The sequence below is a fragment of the Camelus bactrianus genome, chromosome 10, assembly GCF_048773025.1.
Source record: "Camelus bactrianus isolate YW-2024 breed Bactrian camel chromosome 10, ASM4877302v1, whole genome shotgun sequence".
In the NCBI taxonomy this organism is placed as follows: domain Eukaryota; kingdom Metazoa; phylum Chordata; class Mammalia; order Artiodactyla; family Camelidae; genus Camelus; species Camelus bactrianus.
The window spans coordinates 24,988,602-25,002,061 of NC_133548.1; the positions used below are offsets into that span (position 1 = coordinate 24,988,602).

Genomic DNA, 13,460 nt, shown 5'->3' on the forward strand with positions numbered 1-13,460 from the left:
TAACCTCTCAGATTTCTTTCAGTATCTGTTGTGTTGGGCACATAACAGATGTCTTATATAATGATGATTATCCTCATTAAAATACAGAGATTTTTAAAAAATATCAGCTTCATGCTCTTTAAAATTTAATGCTTAGATACCTCTAGCAAAAAAAAAAATTAAAAATCCCTCTCATATCTGGCAAGTATCACAATCAGACAGTTTATGACATAAAAGAACATTTCTTCCATCCCTTTCTGGATGAATCTAGTATACTATAAAACTACTATAAAACAGCATGCACCTAGGTAATTTTTGCAGGGTTTGGTTTTGTGTGTGTGTGTGTGTGTATGTACTTTAAAATCATTTTTATTGATTATTTCTCAAACAAATATGTCAAGTTAATATTATATTTAACAATGGGAAAACTTCACTGGGTCTAACTTATCTAAGCCAATCAAGAGGTAGGAAACAGAACTAGTTGATAATTCACCAGTCTGTTCTGGTGCAATCCTGTATCCACAGACACTAAATCACCTCAAAACAAACAACCCGCACTGCCATTCTCTCTAGCAATGTAAACTAGAAATATGAATCTAGAAATGTAAAAAAAAAAAAAAAAGTGATGAATAAAAATCTTTTGGAGTTTTTGAAAAAATTTTGGTATTAAGGTAGCAATTTAGAGTCATCTTTTCACTATTAAAATGTGGAAAGTGTAATTTTTAAATTTCCACCTCAATTTTGGCTAAATCAGACTTCAGGCTTGTATCTGGCTCCTTCTCCTCAATCTCAGTTTCTGATTTCCAGCTTCTAGGGTGGTGTCCCTGAGAACCTCCATCGTTTTTTAAAAATCGTGGTAAAATACACAAATCTCCATTATTTACCACTGATAATTAAAAAACACTAGAGATAATGCAGAATGTCAGAGAAGAACATTTTGAGAAATAGTCCTTTAACACCTCACAAAATTTCCTTTTACCTGATCGGACTTTTTTCATGGAATGTAAGTTCCAAGACCTCAAGGATTTTTGTCTTTTCACTGCTGAATCCTCAGCATTTAGTTCAGAAGCTGTTCATAATTGGCTCTTAGCAATTGTTGTGAATGCCTGAGAAAATAAAATATTTTGGGTGCAGTTAAGTCTCAGTAAAAAAAAATACATTTCAAATATGTATACAGTTTTCTGTATGCATAGTATACATAATGTAATGATATATCCTGAGTTTTTTAGAAAAGAAGCATATAATTTTTAATGTAAATTTCTATACAACGTTACTTGGATACTTATATAGTGTGTGAAATAAATTAGTATTAATAATGAATTGCCGTTCATGTGAGTTTGAACACAGGGCTTTTAAAATGTTCTTATTAGTTGAAGGCTATGGGTGCTATAAGAGAATTAGAATAAATCATGTTTACCATAAATACTTTGTAGAAATATTCTAGTTATTCACAGTCTACCCCCTTTGTCACATAAACTGTAAGTCAACAATGACCCTTCTCATGGAGTGGTGAAATAGATTAGATGGTTGTTTTACTCTCATTCTATACAAGTTTCAATTAATTAAACACTGATATATATCATAACCAATATTTAGAACATAATAATGTCTGAGTAAAGTTGTGTGACTACTTTGGGCTGGTAAACTAATAAATAGAGATAAACTGTGACCACTGTTATCATAGTTTTACTGAGGTCCTTAGAATTTGGCTTAGATTGACCATTTTCTCTTTTACAAATGGAGTTTCTTTTTTTTTCACCCACAAAATTGATATAACTATTTTTTTGAAGTAATATGTGCAAAGTTGAAAAAAAATCACTGAATATTTAAATATAGAGATTTTCAGATTTATAAGCATTTAACTTCTTTAGTTAAAAAAAAAAAGAACTTGAGTTATTATTATATTACCCAAGAGTCAACATCCAGCAAAGGATAGCTTTGTTGATAGTTACAAAATACTAAGCCAAGAACTTCAAGAACTTGTTTTCCAGACCATGACACTGAGTATTTCTCCTGTCTCACTGACTGTTATTCCTCAGTCTCCTTTCCTCTGATACCTCCTCTTCTCCCTGCCTTGTAATAATGTTCAGGTGTCCCAGAGCTCAGTCCTTGGTCCTTTTTTTTTTTTTTTTTTATCATTTGCTCCTTCAGCCAGTATTATGTTTTAAAAAACTATTTTGAAGGCTCTCCAAATTATTATCTCTACTGTAAACATTTCACTAAAACTTCAGCCTCATTTATCCTGCTGGCAACTCTACATCTCCACTTGGACATCCAGTAGGCATCCTAAACTCAACATGTCCAAAACCACACTCCTGATCTTTCCCTCTTAATCTGTTCCACACAAACTTCCTCCAGCTAAGTTAATAGCGACTCCCAACTCGAGTAGCACAGGCTGAAAATCTTGACTCCTCCTTTTCTCTCGCTCTACACCACACAATTCATGAGTACATCTGTTGGCGCTATTATCAAAATATATCCAGAATTTGACCTTGTTCCACTGTCTCCATTCCTATTACTTTGGCCTGAATCACCGTCATCTCTTGCCTGGATTAGTAGAGTAGCTTTCAAACTGGTCTTACTTTTCTCTTTGTCCCACCCTTTTAAGCAACTAGAGTGGCCCTGCAAACACAGAGAAGATTATGCCACAGAGCAAACCTCTGCAAAGGCTACCCGCACTCTTCCCTCCCATCATTCCATTCCAGCCTGTTCTCTTCACACAGCAGATATTTTCCTACATTAGGGGGCTCTGTACAGCTGTTCACTCTGCCGGCAGTGCTCTTTTCCCAAATAAACACATAGCTAACTCTCATATTCTTCAAGTTTTGGTTTGAACATCGCCTTCTCAATGAAGACGTCCTTAACCATCCTGTTTAAATCCTGGACTCATGACCTCATCTCCCATAGTTATCCCTAGCTCTCCAGAGCCTCCTTATCCTGGTCTTTTCCTCTTTTTCAAATTTCTTAGCCCTTTCTAATACATATACTGACTTTTAAAAATATCTACTGTTTATTGTCTGTTTCCTCCCTCTCCCCCAATATAATCTTCATGTGGACAAGATTCACTGACATCTTGACTCACAGTAGGTACTCAGTGAACATTTGGTGAATTAAAGAATGAAAAGTCCGCATCTCCTTGGTGTTAGGCTCTCTTACTTACATTTCAGAATTGTCCTGTGGGCTCCATTTTGAGTTTTTTTGGTCTATTCAAGTCTAATATTTGCTTAAAAAGAGGGGGAGGAGATCCTCTTTGGATCTCCACATTATACACTGCTGTGTTGTTCAGTAATTTCTCTCCAGTCTGTAAGCGGCAGAGCTCATTGTGTAAGGTCTATAAAGTCTACTAGATCTACAATCCAATCTCCTGAGAGTTTCTTTCTTGTGTCTGGTGAAGTCTCTGTACCAGGGTCAGCTTTTTAACTTTTTATTTGGTCCAGCTCCTGTTCCACATAGACACTGTGACTATATTCCATCTCTCTTATTGCAGAAGTAACACATCACCTGCTGGCTTATGTTTGCTGTGGGCGTGCTTGCCCTGAAGCTTTCCAACTCCTGTCGTTTTTGAAGGCTTTTTAAATGTGGCCTTCAATTGGACTGCTTTCCTAAAGTCTTGTGACCTTATTCTTCCTGCCACTCTATTCCACTGAATCAGAGGTTGATAGTTGGATTCTGCCAAGATCTCCTTTATTTGTTTAACATATCAACATCCTGTTTTTTTTGGAAGAGAAGTTGAAGGTCATCTCTGGTTTTTTTTTTAATCTAGTCTTGTTCAACAGTCCATGTAGCAGAATCTTTGGAGCATTTAGATCATACCTACTTATTGATGCAGATTTTTTCCATGTTTTTAAGTTCTTTTGGCCTTTTCAGTTGTAGTTTGGCAGGAGCCAGTTATAAACTGGTGCTTGGAAGTCCATAGAGTATATAATTTAATAATTACCAGTAGGATATGTTCAGAAATTTTCCATCTCTTTTGCACTTGGAAATAAGCTCCCTAATGACTTCAGGATGCAGCTAGATTTGGGGACTGCTAGATCAGATCATCAGTGAGGCTTATATTTAGGATTTAGAAACCTTGTGCTGACTACAAATTTACCTGAGAGCCTTAAGCATACACTCAATTTGTCACCACTTAGCTTTTTTTTTTTCTGACAGTTCCTTGTTGTTTTCAAAACCCAAAGGCATTACCCAAAATCAAGATACTGCAGACATCAAATTATCATCACTGCTTGAGAGGTGTGAGACAAAGAATTTTGCCTACCTTTTCAGTAAACAAGACTGTTACCTGACATTTCAGTATTTTTTGAATGGATAAATGATTAAATTCCATAATTAAGATCTAATGAAGTGGAGAATATAGCTCAGTGGTAGAGTGCATGCTTAGAATGCATGAGGTTCAATCCCCAGTACCTCCATTTAAATAAACAAACAAACAAACAAACAAACAAACAGACAGACAAACCTAATTACTGCCCCCCCAAACAAAACAAAACAAAACAAAACAAAATGCTGCTAAAAAAAAAAGATCCAATGAAATTATGGGACTAGACATTGAATACTAGAAAGAATTTTTCCCCTTGAAACACTGAGAAATTATAAGGGGAAATAGTCTAATTTGAAACACCTGTCAAAGATGACTGGCTAAAGGAGTTGTGGTATATTTATACAATGGAACACTACTCAGCCATAAAAAAGAATAAAATAATGCCATTTGCAGCAACATGGATATACCTAGAGATTGTCATTCTAAGTGAAGTAAGCCAGAAAGAGAAAGAAAAATACCATAGGTATCACTTATATGTGGAATATATATAAAAAAAAGGACACTATGAACTCACCTACAAAACAGAAACATATTCGCAGACATAGTAAACAATCTTATGGTTACCAGGGAAAGGGGGTGGGAAAGGATAAATTTGGGAGTTTGAGATTTACAAATTTTAGCCACTATAAATAAAAATATATTTTAAAAAAAGTTTCTTCTGTATAGTACAGGGAACTATGTTCATTATCTTGTAATAACCTTTAGTGAAAAAGAATGTGAAAACGAATGTATGTATATATATGCATGACTGGGACATGGTGCTGTACACAAGAAATTGACACATTGTAATTGACTGTACTTCAATAAATAAAATAAAGTAGATAAGCACAAGGACCTACTGTATAGCACAGGGAACTATATTCAATTTCTTGTAATGAGTTGTATTGGAAAAGAATCTGAAAAAAAATATGTATATGAATTGCTTTGCTGTACACATGAAACTAACATTGTAAATCAACTACACTTCAATAAGAAATAAGAATTTTTAAAAAAAGAATGTTTGACTGAAAATTATATATATATAACATGTATATAGTTTATATTTTTACATGTTATTATAAATATATTTAATCATTATTTTTATCAAATGCAAACATGATACAAAGACTCATACACATATCAAATATGGACCATTGTAGTTTTGCATAAAAACTTTCACTTAAAAATTTTAACAGCTGGAGGTCCTAAGCACAAATAGCAAATATAGCAACATCTATTCAAGAAAATGTATGAAAACTGAGTAAGAAAAGCAAGAGTCTGTGGTATTGAGTCCAGACCACTCCCTCCTTCTTCTTCTCAACTCAGCAAGGAAGAGACTGTACTCCAGACTGCTGCAGGGTTCCCTAGTACCCCAGCTCCCAGTGGGAGGACTTTCGTTCTAGGTGGAACAGAAAATCAGCATTTCTCATTCTGCCCCCAACTCCCTCTTTTGAGGCTAAGTCCTGGTAGGGTATGGTTGAGAGGTGGGGACTCCCTTCTTCTTCCTAGCTCCCACTGATGGAATGGAGGCTCTATCTTGGGTGTGACATGCTGAGAATACTGGGACCCTAATCATCCTTGCCCTGGCTCATCAAGCATTGGTTCCATGTCAGGAGAGACAAGCCAAGAGCTCAGCTGCTCCCCACTCAGCTGCTCCACTACCATGAGCACTCAGCTCTTAAGTGATGTTATTTAGAGAGAAGCTTGCCATCATGTTCCACCTAGCTTCAGAGCCCTGGCTCAGAAATTTTGTCTGGCAGTAGAAGCAGGTCATATAAAAAAGATAACTATTCATCTCTTTCCAAAGGAAGTGACTTGATTTGCAGCAGAGCATGGAGAAGACCAAGTCTAAGAGAATTCACAAGGACAGTACAGGTTATGGTGAAAAACAACTGGAAGGAGATTCAAGATACAAGCTAAACTGTAGGCTGACTAGTTTTCAGACGAAAATCCAAATTAAGACAGCAAGGGGGAGCCCTCATGGAATCTGAACAAACATTCAACACTGACCTCAGTACTATTCCTTCAAATGAGCCTCGATTAGAGTAGTTTGTAGGGCAATTTATGCCCAGGATAAATTGTTAAAAACAAGAGCGCAATCAGCTGGAAATTAGTGAAGCTTAACACCTGAGCGTGATCAAGGAGGGACAGGATCCATTCTTTCTTTTTAATAGTCAGTTTACAATGTTGTGTCAATTTCTGGTGTACGGCATAATGTTTCAGTCATGCATATACATATATATTCCTTTTCAGATTCTTTTTCATTATAGGTTACTATAAGATATTGAATATAGTTTCCTGTGCTATACAGTATAAACTTGTTGTTTATCTATTTTATATATGGTAGTTAGTAAAAATATGGAACACTTCACAAGGTTGCATGTCATCCTTGCACAGGGGGCATGCTAATCTCTGTAGCATTCCACTTTTATTACATGTGCTGCTGAAGCGAGCACTCTTCTGTTTACTTTGGTTTTGATTTGCTCTTCTTTTTCTAATTTCCTAAGGTGGAGGCCTAGGTCATCAATTTTTAGCTCTGTTAAATGGGTCCTGGATCAGCCTATATTCCAGGCCCAATTCTGTTGCCCTAGTGAGCTAATAATCTACTCTCAACGTGGTAGTATTTGTAGATGGAGCCTTTGAGATGTAATTAGGGTTAAATGAGGTCATAAGTGAGGGACACTCATGTTGGGATTAGTGCCTTTATAAGGCACGACGAAGCCTGCTCTCACTGCTACTTGAGGACACAGTGAGAAGACAGCCATCTGCAAGATAGGAAGAGAGCCCTCGCTGGCAGCTGACTCTGCTGGACCTTGATCTGGGACTTCCAGCCTCCAGAACTGTAAGAAAATAAGTTTCCATTGTTTAAGCCATCTAATCTGTGGTATTTTGTGATAGCAGCCTGAGAACATTAACAGTGGTGCGCAGCCTCCAGTTAGTGATGACCTCTCATCTTTCTCATTTGGATGGGAGTGTGTTTTCTCATAAGCAGTAGGGGTGTATTATTTTATGATTTTTTTTTTAACTTTTGGGTATACTTAAAAAAGGCAAATTTTTACTTTGCAATGCTTTTAATCTTTTTGACAGTGAATTGCTTGCAAACTCCTGTGATAATGTTAATGCATTTGCATTAGTATTGGCTGTGAAAAACCTTAACTTCCTGACTTCTACCGTAGTCAAATAACATTATCTTATAATAAACTCAATGAAGGACTGGCATTGAAAAGACCTTCTACTGATCGGCCCATTAACAGTTTTTAAGTCATTGATAAAGAGTCTATGTAAACAAGGCTAATTAAAAAATCTCATTCTGAAGCCAGGTTTTCTGTTAGGCTTGTTGCTAGTGTTTTGAATTCTCTTGCTTCTCTTAAAGACAGCTGCTCTCTGATGATAGCCCATTCACTGCCATAGATTAAGTGGAAGTTACAAATAAGAATTAAGAGAATGGACTCTGGTCTGCTGAGAAGCAAGCACAGTGAGAATTCTGAATGACTTGCAAAGGGTGGGGACTATAAGAGAGAGATTTTCTTCCAGAGGTAGAAAGAGAAAGCAGGGAATGGATCACTGACAATACAGCATTTTGAACTACTTAGAGGCCAGTTTGAACACACTTTAAATTGATTCCAAAGAAACTCTCATTTCTCATCCATCCATTCAACACATACCTATTAAATGCCTACTGTGTAAAAGTCTCCATGCTATTGAAGATATAAAGGTGATAACTGTGGATACAGACCGTAAGTACTTCACAACTGACTGATGATACCAGACATGATCCTCATTAATCTTACAGTAGTATCTCAAGATGAACTGAGTGCTGCTAGGGTGTGTATGTATAAAATACCTACTTAACGATTGTGATAGAAGTCTTGCAAGTTAGTAAAAGATTGTAAATAGTATAAGGCCACTCTTATTCTGCTATACCTCTCTTTAGGTGCTGCCAAACTGAACTATTCTGCATTCCTCTCAACATTCATTAACATCTTTAGAAGACTTTCTTACCTTACTTTCAGGATGAGAAAACAGATTCAGGTTAGGCTTCACACGACATGCCTGAGGACAGAGCTTGTTTAGTGTCAGGACTGAAAACCATTCTCCTGAATATAAACTAAGTATTATGCCTTCTTCATCCAGCTGTTTAAAAGTCCTCTCAACCTGAGGCTCCATGGCTTAATCACTAATGCTTCCATGAAGCCTTCTCTGACCCTCCCCAAGTAATGAACCCTCGTCCCAGGAGTATTTTGTTCACAGAGAGTACATCTAACAGAAACATTCATTTATTTTTTTTTCACCAGTACTTTGTTCCCTAATTGTTCCATCTGGGGAGTCTCAAGCCCAAAAAACGGAATGTGAAGTCCTGGTCCCTGGGCTCTCTGCGTACAAGGACAAAATACAGAAAATGATGGCCACTACATTTGACTTTTGCATAAAATACCAGCAATTTTCTGATTATACAAACTCAATATTGTCATTTTCTTCTGATGTTGCAACTACTATTGCTCATTAAGATCATGAACACCTTTATTAAAAAATCCAATGAGTACTTTCCTGTTTTTACCTTTATGTTCCCTGTAACTTCCCGCTCATATATCCAGTTATTCATCAAATATTTAACGAGACCAGATACTGCACTAGATGTTGGGGATGCAATGGAGAGGAAAACACATATAGTCCTATCATCAGATGACAGGATCGAACACGAGAGAGACCACCAATCCAGCAACCACAACACAATGTGGTAGATCCTACATTAAAGGAATCACAGGGCATATGATCTGGTCCAGAGGGTTAAACCCTAGTCTGACTGGACAGAAGTGATGTTAAAGTGAGATGCAAAAATTAAGAGATGAAGAATAATTCAGCAGAGGGAACATGAAGGCAAGAAAAAATACACATTCTTTAAGCCTGGGCCACAATGGGGAAAGAAGGATCATTTCATAAATGGCTTTATAATCTATGACAGAGAGGGTTAAAGGCAATGAAAAGCCATGGAATGGTTCTGAAGAGAGGAAGAACAGGAAAAATATAATTTTGGCTGCAGTTTAAGGAAAAACATTTCTACCATGTGCATTTTTTTAAACTCTAAGTCTTAAATGATTTTAATTGCTGCTTTAGTCTAAATACTGTAAGAAGCTAAATTAAAAGAAAATCTGTATTTGATTTGAGAGAAAACTCTCTATACATTACAGGTAAATTATATAAAACATAAGCTATTCTTGCAAAGCAACTTCTTGACTCCTGATTAACATCACAAAATAGATAAGGTTTAACAATAGACTAATAGGTAATTGTATCTTCCTTTTATTTGAAACCAGTCAGTTCTAAATTATTCATGCTAATTGAAGAACATATAACCTAAAATGATCAATAATCCAGATAATTTCTATTTCACTTAGAAATATATCTTTTCATTTTCATTTAAATACGGGTGTCTCTGAAATCTAGGTATTTACTTAAAGCCACACTACAGAAAAGGGTCAATCCATAGACTTAAACACTGTGACCCATCCCATACTGGGAACTTGAGAGTATGTTCTAGGCTGATGTCAAGACTTAGCAGGAAGTGACTTATGGCCTCTTCAAAAACTTTTTTTTGTATTCTCTTTTTTTAAATACAGTAAGAATGAGTAGCTTTATTATTTTTCTGGTAATAAAAACATTTCCACATGGAAAGCAAAGAGTAGAAGTATCCTCTTTCACATCTTTCTTGAGGTCACGTTAAATAATTGAGTTTAGAGACCTTCTCTGAGACACAAAGTACATTTTAAAAATGCCAATAAAAAGAACTATATAGTAACAAGACATTTATGAAGCAATATAGTATAAGTACTATTATTTAGGTTTGCAATATATGTTATTTGAATAATGACTATTTTCTAAAGTGAACAGCAATTTCAGCAACCAAAGAATACAACAGGAATGTTACAGGATTCTAAAACTTTTTGATAGAGGTCATTGATTAGATTTATTTTTGTACTGTGTAAAATAAATCAAAGAATGAAAAGTGCTTTTACTATCAAAACTAATTAAAACCTAGCCAACACGTTATTTTTTACTTGAAATACTTAATATTTTAATATATTATATATAAGGCAGTCTTTTTCATTTGAAAATTAAAGAATCAGTCAAGACAAACTCCTTTTTACCTGTTCAATAGTTTATATAGATAAAAGTATCTGGGTATCAGCAATTACTTCCAGCTATGCATTATTTTCAAATAAAAATTAGAAAGGTGATTTAATGAATTATACTTCTTTGTAGGTAGAAAAGGCCTGAAAGAGTTGTATCTTAACACAGAAACTCTAGGGTATTTTCTGATATTGTCTGCCAAAGCAGAATAATTCATCAAATAACAACTTAATCTTTTGAAAAAGTGAAGGGTGGGCCCTACACCACTTGTACCTAATAACTGTATTTAGGAATCTATAGTACAGTGTGTGTTGTGTGAGGAATCTGTAACATGACAATGCATGGACAATACCTCAGTTTTCAATTCTTGAAAATAAAAGAACCAAACCCCAAAACATTCTGATTTTGTTGTTTAAAAAATTGTTTTCATTTTAATGATCTGAGTTAGTAACAAACAAATATACAAAATTGTCTTTCACATTTCCATACATTGTATTATGGACCACTTAAAACTCTGGACTACAAATGCAGTTTCTTTGTATCCTTAAATTCAATTATTGTCACATAAATAACTGTGATTTGCGAAAACATGCATTTGTGAACACAGAAGCTGAAAGTTGTACGTGTAAGTTAATGTACAACCAACAGAGTACATGGTTCATTTGTGCAGTTATGTGTCAAGTGTAATTGACACAGAAGCAGTTATCTTGGGCTGTTTCACTCTTTGAAAAGTATTTTTGAGAAACTGTTGGAACTACAGTTTAAAACAAAAACTGTATTTTACAGACACAATAAAAATTCACAACTTGCACATCTGAAGCAACTTCTGGGACTCAAAGCTGATTCAATAACCCTGCTGCCATATTAGTTTTATGAGTATATTTCCAAAGTCATAGGTTGGAAAATAGCTGCTTTAACAAAAATAAATATATATATTAAAAAGACTGAGACTTTGAGAATAATAATGTATAAGTCATCCATAATTTTCACTGTTTTAGAAATTAAAAGAAATTTAGAAATTTAAAGGTAATCTGAATATTTTCTAAGCCATTTTAAATTTAGATTTTTCTACCTTACCAATGTTTTCTATTTGACAGCATAATAGAAAAATGGACAGTTTCTACTGTTGACTTAATATAATTCATAAATCATTATAAACTTACGACTTCATCAGAATATCAATTAAGTTGAAACTGGGTCATCATGAAATTGGGAATAAGGAGGCCCCTTCTTCAACCACTAATCCGAACTAAAGTACACACCAACATAAAATGGTTTTTTATAGTAAGTTATTTCTGTATTTCTGTAGGTAGGAAAATCCAGTTTTCTTAAAAATGTTTTCCTGGGTTGTAGCAACATGTGCTTTTTCTCTTGAACTCCATCTACAACCTAAGGTTATTTCTATATTATAAATTTCAAACTCCCTGGCAAGGAATGTGAATATTAACAAGCTAGGTATTTGTTCAACTTAGTACAAAGAAAGGACTCATATATGGATGTCATTGTAATAGTCCCACTTTTCACTGAGGCTGGAGTTTGATGTCTTGGCCTCTGCTATACAGATCAAATGAGAAGATGGTGCAAAACAATTGGGTCACCTCCAGGCAGTAGCATAGGCTTGGCCTCTGATTTAATGAAAATAATTAACTAATATGAATACAACTGCAAACAGCTGGAGGGCAACTGAATGCAGCTGAAAAGGAAATGGGTTACTTTCTATAGGAAACAAGATTACCTTTAAGGAAATGTCTGTTTTCCATGAGCCTTATCATGGAAAAAAAATGTGACTAGTGATTTCAAACATGTACTTCAAGAGTTACCTAAATGCAAGATGGCTTTTAAAAATGTTTAAACCATCAGTGATTCAGGGAAGTAAGCTGGGGGAAGTAATGGAAAGACGTATACCTACAAAACTACACAGGAGATGTAGTTACCTACTCTGCACTTTGGAAATGAAAGAAACCAATTCTGTCCAGAGTCAGTATTGGAAAGAAGTATGGCTGCTTCCTACTCTTCTCCACTTAGCAAAATTAATTTTGTGATGCTCTCACTGCTGATATTCTCGTTTGAGTTAGGAAAAATGAATCTAATAGGTTACTTTTGGTTTCAAAATAAGCTGTCTAAACAAGTTTTTAAAAAACTTTCAGAAATGGAAGATTTAATCCTTCAGAGAAATTTCTATTACTATCTTGTCTAATGGTAAATACAAGGATTGCTGGATTTAGGATTATTGCTTTCAATACGATAACCATCAGAAATAAATATGTAAGCTTAACTCAAATACTCATTTTTCACCCAAATGCTACAATGTTTTATTCTCAAATCAAGTCACATTACCTTCAATTCTTTGCCACTTTACTGAGGTTTTAAGTATATGAAGTTGGCATGTTAACTCAAAATCAAGATTAACAGCAATATCCACATAAGCATGTCTTATTTGGGCATAAAGCAGTAACACTGCTTTTTTGATAGGACTTAAGGCACTAAATGGTGGTAAAATAAAACAAAAGTATGATGATTAACAACTTTAGAATCCTAAAAAAGGAGATCGTTTAGAAGGACACTAGTAAATCTTTTTCTCAAACAAATAAGGCATCCTGTTGGCAAACACAAAGAAAACACAAGGTCATGTTGAACCTAATACATTCACTGTCTCAGCTAAACTACTTGAAACACTAGCTATGAAACTAAAGAGAGCTACCACAGCATGTATAAAGGTCGGAAAGGCACCAGAGGAGGACTCTACCACTTCCAGTTCCGAGAGTTAGGTCAGTGAGCTGTGTTGAACACTGCATGCAGTCTAATTATAAATTTTATTCTTCAAAATGTACAGTGTGGTTAATTTTTATTTTGACAAATCAGTTAACCAAGTGCTAGTTTACTAAGAAATTTATTTTCATGGAATTAGAAAATTACTGCAGTGTCTAACACAACCCCATTTATAAAGCTAAACTAATTCTAGTACTGAATGCGTTTTCTGGATAACACTGAAGCAAATCTGTATAAACAAAAATGGTTACCTCAGGAGAGAATTCACAATAGAAATTCAATA

At 35.0% G+C, this 13,460-nt stretch overlaps 1 non-coding gene across 1 annotated transcript; it reads right to left on the reverse strand.

The window, feature by feature from the left end:
• Positions 1 to 6,631: 6,631 nt before the first annotated feature.
• On the reverse strand, positions 6,632 to 6,735 carry LOC123619630 (U6 spliceosomal RNA). Its single transcript, XR_006728312.1, has one exon. It is a non-coding gene; the product is annotated as a U6 spliceosomal RNA (small nuclear RNA).
• Positions 6,736 to 13,460: the final 6,725 nt, after the last annotated feature.